Source organism: Lygodium microphyllum, chromosome 23 (assembly GCF_053477565.2).
Source record: "Lygodium microphyllum isolate KBCC chromosome 23, Lygodium_microphyllum_v1.1.10, whole genome shotgun sequence".
In the NCBI taxonomy this organism is placed as follows: Eukaryota; Viridiplantae; Streptophyta; class Polypodiopsida; order Schizaeales; family Lygodiaceae; genus Lygodium; species Lygodium microphyllum.
This window is the reverse complement of record NC_141157.1, coordinates 93,525,046-93,532,695: the sequence shown is the minus strand read 5'-3', so window position 1 is coordinate 93,532,695 and position 7,650 is coordinate 93,525,046.

Genomic DNA, 7,650 nt, shown 5'->3' with positions numbered 1-7,650 from the left:
TGCACATTCACATGCATACATACACACATTCCCCCCCCCCCCCAAAAAAAAAAAAACACACACACACACACAAAGTTGATGGCTAGCCTATGTAGCCCATTTGGAGTGTAAATTGTGTTGTCAGAATAGGGGATTGAATTTTCTTCTCCGCATGTAGCATATATTTCCTAAGTCCAAAAAATGGGCTTTATCTTTTTCCCTTTCCCTTTTCTTTTCTTTTCTTCTTACATTCATCCTTTTTCTTTTCTTTTCTTACTATGCTACATCCTTGTATTTATCTTTTACTTAACCTCACATGCCTCTTACCCCCCTTTTTTGTAACATATATTTGCAATACAAGTAGTATATTGTTTGTTTAGATTCATAGGTCCAACTAACCCACATATTTTTTTAATTTTGGCATTGAAGCACATTTTCTAATTATGCAAATCATATTGATAAAAGAAAAAGTAATTACAACATCATAAGATGTCATAGGGCCTTAACCCAATGTCACTAGTTTCTCAACAAAAAGCTTGAAAACCTAGGGCATGCTTTTCACAAAGTTAAGTATAGCCAAAGGATCCTCATAGAGCAGTTTGATACATTCCATCAGCATGTTTTTGCCATTCCTACCAAATAAAACATCATTTCTTCTTTGCCAAATGAACCTCAAAGTCACCACAAATACAAAGGAAACTAGCTACCATGTACTATCATCATGAAATCCATGGTCACTAAGCAAAGGCCATTGGCATACCAAAGTCATCTCTAAAGTTAGCTAATATGAGCCAAAGTTTGATTTTTTTCTATACCACATCTTAAGTGCATGTAGTCCTAGAAGAAGTGTTTTTCAATCTCCTCCATTCTCTTGCATAAAGGACATAGGGGACTAACCAACATTCTTGTTCTCAAATAAACACCAAAGGCAAATATTTCAATATAAGTCTCCACCTACATAGATTGAATCTATAAGATGTAAATCTCCATACATTTTTTGGTATTTTTTCCATGTGGTCATAGAAGCAAAAGGGAAATCCTTCTTTCACTTATCATAGACTTCCATAGGAATGATGGGTGATGCAACTATGAAGTTCCTCATCTTCCTAGAATTCTAGAGATTTTTCCCATTGGCACCTTCAAGGGAATGCAAGAGAGGTAGGAGACTTGACTGCCACTATAATGGGTGAGTCATTCCTTAGGTCCATCAAAATAGATACAATTCAACCAAGCTATGCATGAGTGAGATTCAAGTCATTTGATATAGGACTGAAGGTATTTCCAATAGTAGTTTTTACTATCCCACAAGTTAGCACACTTTGTTAGACCTCTAAGATAGAGAAAGTAAGCCTTTGTTGGATCTCACTCAACTAGAGCTGTAGGAGGGGTCATAAGTAAATGGGAAAATCTAAGGATTTCTATTGAGAGAAGAGTGGGACCCCTCTAGGGGACATAGATAACTAAGTAGAGTTTTCCAAGGTCTACTACTAGTTTTTCACTCATGCCAAGACCTTGATCTAAAGGCACTACAACATAAGTAGTCCTACCAACAATCAATAGCCATCCATAGACTACCCTTGATAGGTGAGGAAATAACCCAATGCTTTAGAAGTGTTAAGGGTAGTGGCTATTAGCAGCATTTAAAGTAAGGTGGCTAGTAATGGATTGATGAGAAAATGGGTGCAATAGTAGTTATGGTGGCTATCTTCTCAACTTGCAAAAAGATATCAAAGAGAAAGTCCCACCCAAGGAGTGGTTTGTCTTTTTCATTCATCTATGGGGTTCCTCAATGGGGTCATTGTACATATGTTGGATCATCAATCTATTCTTTAACTGGCATCCTAAGTGCTACATGGTAGAAAAGTTGATCCTCCTTTTATGTCTTGAGTCTTGAAATTGGCAGTAGTACCACCCTCCCCTCTGCATTATTGTTGTATCTAAGTCTATGAAGTTAATCTCTATGGAGACTTTTGTATTTGATTCAGATATCAATCTACAATCAGGAGTTCTTGTTTGAATATATTGATAGTATATTATCTTTGTCTCTATATTATTTGGCTGTCTCTCTTTGTACCTTAAACACTGACTATAAATTAGGATATCGATGTCCACCTACATCCATTTTGAGTATGACTACACTTTGCACCATGGCAATGATTCTTGAACCCAAATACACACGATGACCACAATCATCCTTGCTCCACGCACTAGGCTAAATGCATACGTGTTCACAAGATCTCACTTGATGCAATTCTAGCTCTCAACTAGGTGTGATGGTGCATGTCTGATTAGTGCTAAACAACACCATCTCATGAGGCTCCTTCTATCCCCACTGATGATGTGTCCTGAGCTAAGGGAAGTTACTATATATCTCGAGGAAGTTACTATATGTATATCCTCTACATCACATGCGTTCAAGGCCTATTTATAAATATCCTTATCTATGAATTTTTCTTGAATAAAACATAACCATTTTCTATTCAATCTGTAAATAATCCCTTTATATTACATCCTTTTGTATGTAAACAATGTATAAAAATGGTATTTTAAAAATACCTTATTTTGAACCCACGTGATGCACACATATATTCATGAGTAACTTACCCTAGCTATATGTATATCCTCTGCATTGCGTGTGTTCAAGTCCTATTTATAAATATCCTTATTTGTGAATTATTTTTGAATAAAACATAACCCTTTTCTATTCATTCTGTAAATAATCCATTTATATTATATCCTTTTGTATGTAAAAAATGTATAAAAATTATATTTTAAAAATACATTATTTTGAACCATGTGCTACACACATATATTCATGAATAACTTACTTGATCTCTTGAGTGTAGCAGTACTCTCTAGTGTTGTGAAAGTGCCGATTGCGTTCCACTCCTAGAAATGGCAATGAATCCACACTCCTACCAATCGCTCCCACTAGTCCATTGAAGCTAGTGGGTTGTCTCTTTGCTTTTGCTCATCTCATTATTATCTCACCTATACCTCCTTCCCAATTTTTAGTGCCTAATAGAATGGCTCACCAAACCAACATCCCATTTCCAAAGTTCTCTAGATCTTCTCATGAGAATTCGAATGCATTCTATGGGAGCTTCTTGCTCAACCACCAAGACCCATAGACCACTTATCGTTTCAAGTGTTTCAAGCCAAGTGCAATGGCTATCTCTCATTTAATCATGCATGCCCTCACCTACGAGTGGAGTGAGGTTACCTTCATGCCCAATCGAGTTGCCTCCTCCCTCAAGCTCTTCAATAGCTCCACGATCCAAGGTGGATGATCCTCAAGCTACAAGCTCCAAGCTCCATTGCCACACCACACGAGACAAGAGAAGAGAAAAGAAGAAAAGAAGAAGAAGAAGAGAGGAAAAGATGGAGGGCTTCTCCACCATGGTCCCTCACCCTCATACACACACTCCCTCACACTTCTTCTCTCAAGCATAAGCACAAGCACAAGCAAGAGCAAGAAGAGGAAGAAGAGGAAGAAGAAGAGAGCTAGTTTTGGCCAAACACAAAAATGAGCTTCTTGGTATTCACTTTTTACATTTTTATACATGCTCTACTTCTCTTTGGGTGGCCATCCTTTTTTTACATAACCGACCATTTTAGCCTCAGTAATGGCTCCTTCACCCATGCCCACCTACATTTACAAACTACATAGGAGGAAGCCTGGCACTTTTTTAAAAGGATTTAGGATGTGCTTTTATATTTAAAATGTGTCTTTCTCCTTTTGCACTTGCCTTAGAATTTTGAGTTTGCTTCTTACGCTTTTGGTTCTTTTCCTCCTATTCTTTCCATTAGGCTTCATTTTTCCACTCTATTCTTTGCATCTTTTTACTTTTCTTTGCTTTCTTTACATTTTCTCTACACCTGGGTTAACATTACCCCCCTCCGAGTCAAGTGCCAATCCCATGGCACTTGTTGGTTAAAGATTCACCATGTGGGTCGATGACAGGGCTTTGGGGAGATTGAATGTGAATAAGAAGCATAACGAAATGGATGAGAGATTTTAGAGATTGAGGATAGATTGATTGGGTAATGGGGACCCTCGATGTCAATGGTTCATCATAGGTTTGCCAATGTATCTGAAAAGGAAAAGAAAGTATACTATTAGGGGGCGTGTCTACCTCACTGTGCAATGCATGGTGTCTATGCCAATGGAATTGGGAGGTGGGTTGAACCTTAGGCAAAAGCCCATGGTGTTGTCCCACACTTGAGAACTCACTTCATGTACAAGGGGAGGTGCTATGGGTGTGACTTAGGGAGAGAGGTCTAAACCGTAGGTGAGTGGGAGCTCCTTAGGTGTGTCCTACCCTTGATGTGCCCTTAGTATGTGAAGTTCAGGAGGGGCTAGATATATAATTGTCCCTAGGTACAATGTTTATGGCACTCTCATGGTACATGAGAATCCCTTTTCATCCTTGTCTTGTGCTTCGTCCCCTTTTCTTTTGACACGATATACATGGGGAGGGAGTATCCTAGGCGTTATCCCCATGCTCTTTAGGGGCTACACTACACGAGGGACTAAGGGATTGGTAAGAAAGGGTCTATTTTGCAAGTAGCCCTTTAGGCTAATGCATATATTTAGAGGTGTCATTGATAGAAAGGGGTGGTTGCACATGGTGAAGTGGCTATCATTCATATCCTCCAAGATGGCCATGCAAAAAGAAGGCAAGAGCACTACCCTCATCATTAGACAGGCCATTGTGTAGCTATCAAATCTTGCATTTAGATTAAAAAAGAGTGGCGAGAGTTGCAGACCTATTTTGCCATGGACTTTTATTTGAGTAAAATCCTAAGTACCCTAAGATAATTACATGTGGTAATAAAGTCAAAGTAGGACACGAGGAATCATGTGATGGATGGGCGAATGTCATGCTCAATGAAGATTAGGCACTCCTTTAGGCTTTTTGCATTCACATTGTAGATTCTTAAAAAGTCATACCTACCATGCATGTCTCGGTTATAATCTACCCCTATTCTCCACAGATATGGCATATAGGTAGGGTCATTGTGCTCATCTGCTATGGTTCCACAGAAGGCTATCCAAGCATCAAGCTTGGTGTACTAGACGCATCGCTGCCATTGTGGTTGGGCTTCGCATTCGCCGATGGTCTTTGGAATCTCTCAAACCTTGTTTTTCCAATAATCTGCAAGCTCTCTCTGCCAGCTTGTAGAATGTCTTCTTCTTTTCTTTGTCCACATGTTCCTCAACCTTTATGCAAGCTTGATCCCCTACTCCACCACCTTAGAGATAGAACTTTGTCTAAGGAATGAGGGTAGTGGAAGGAGAACTCAAAGGGTTGTTGGCTATGGTTTTCCCATTGCTCCCAAACAACCAGTTCTTGGGCCCAGTTTACAGGGTAGCATTCCTCTCTTTGTGAAACCTAGATCTCAGAAACTTGCTGAGGCATTTTTGAAATCTCCTTTTTGCTAGCTATACCTACTCTCTCTGCCTACACTTTCTCTCTACATGCTTGTCTTGTAAGTTTTAGCATCCTCCATAGCCCTTCCATGGTATCTTCACCCTCAACTTGGGTCACATATATGATTGTGTTCAAAAAGGCTTGCTATTGGACCTCAAGACTTGCCTCCACTGCTTTTGTCCTTGGGAGTGCCATGATTTGTTTGCTTTCTACTAAGGTGAGGGATTTGGTGAGGTCTTTGAGTCTTTTAGTGATCTGTTCTTCCCATGCCCTAGTCTTTTCACTCATCCTATCTATGCCCTGATTTTGGCACTGAGAAAGCATCATGACCATCTATTCTTGCTCTTTCTAGATTCTGAGCATTTCCTCTTTCTACTACTTGAGGTGGTTCAAGTGCTCTACCAATCATTCTCACTCTAAAAGGGCCACCTCGAGTTGGTTTTCTATTTCTATCAGTTTTTTGGCTGCCACTTTGTCTCTTTGTGCCTTAGCCTCACGAAGTTCCTTGAGCATCCATTCCTTTTATTGTTTCTCCTTTTTGCGCTCTAGTTAGGCTTGGGTCTGAACTCTTTCTAGCTCCTTAGTGAGGTCTTCTTTGATTCTCTTTAGCTGGTCAAGATGCTCTTGCATTTTCTCATTCTATTGCAAGAGGACCAAGAAGTCCCCCTTCAACGCCACCATTCTCCATTTCCCTTACCATGGGGCTCTTTTGTGACTTTCTCCTTTGTTTTCCCTTCTATTTCCTATTTGGTTTCTAAATCTTTTCTCAAGTTGCATATTTGCCTTTGTTGGGTGGCTATCTAACATGTTTATTTCTAGTTGGTAGGCCGAGAATGTTTCCTTTTCAGCTTCCAACTCCGACAATGCTAGCTTCCTCTCCTCTTTTATTCTTTCTAGCTGGCCTAAGAGTTCCTAGATGTACTCATCCTATTGTGTCAACCCTAGCATGGCCGAGGGTATGGACATAGTTGAGGCCTCCACCCTAGCTTTCTTTGGGTCTTTTTTGGATTCAACATCCACAGTAGTAGGCCTCTTTGTTTCTAGTATGGGGGCTCCTCCATTGGGTACTAGTCCATGTGCTAGTCCAAGCTATTGCACTGTGTTTGCTAGGTATTGTACTGAGGCTATCATGTTACTTTGGTCCACTATCGCATCCATGGTTCCTTAGGTGGTGGTAGCAGTGGAAACCATGATGAACGAGGGAAATTCCAATGGGGCCTTCCCTTTGCCTTCCACAACCGGTCCTCTAGCTGATTTTGTTGCTATAGAGTAGGTTCCAACAAGCACATCATCTAGGCTCCTTCTCGCCAGCTCTTTGGTGTGAGAGGGATGCTCGACCGACAACCTGATGGCGAGAGCCATCTATTCATCCTCTTCCCTCCTTAGTCTTTCCTTCTCCTCTTGTTACTTCTTCCTTCACTCTACCTCCATCCTTCGAGATTTTTCTTCTACCTTTGCTAGGCATTCCTCCTCTTCTTCCTGCTTCTTCTTCTTGCTTGGAATTTTTTGCAAGATTTTTTTCCACTCCTCCTGGCTTGATGGGACCAAACCCTCTGTGCCTTTCTCGCTAATGGTCCAGTCATTGGACCCCTCCTGTTGCTGTTGTGCCTTCTTGCAGTTCACTCTGTCTTCTCTTTTTGTGGCTCACTTGCTTCTTTGTCTCCCACCTTGCTAGCTTTTGGAGACACTTATGGTCTTTTTGGGATTGGGGAGAGGTGTTGTTCTTGGATTGGAGACCTGTCTGGAGTCTCCCGCACTTCTTCCCTTTCATTTCTCCCATGGCTTTTTGGATGATGGTGGTTAGCACCCCCCCAAACACTATTAGGTATGCTTTTGATGTAGGTGTTTTCCAATCTAACTCAGTTGTGGTGGCCGGTGACTCACCTCATGCACGTCTTTGGGTCAAGGACAATGCCTTAGCTAATGACTCAATCGTTTTGCAAACGTAGGCATTCATATTCACTTCATCTAGGACTCCTACTGTTGCGATACTTTCAAGCATCAGCACTAGGATCCTAGCCATGAGGATATTGTATCGATGATTGGAGAACAGGACATGCACAATCTTTGCCTACAATTGGATGACAGGGTTAGGGATGTCTGTTAGACTGATCCCATCATTAGTGTACACCTTTATCTTCAGCATATTCACCATGCCATAGACATCCTACTTTGGTCTCTTTCCTTGTGTCTTGTCCAACCCTAAAGCCTTCTTCACTACTTTAGGATTGAGCAC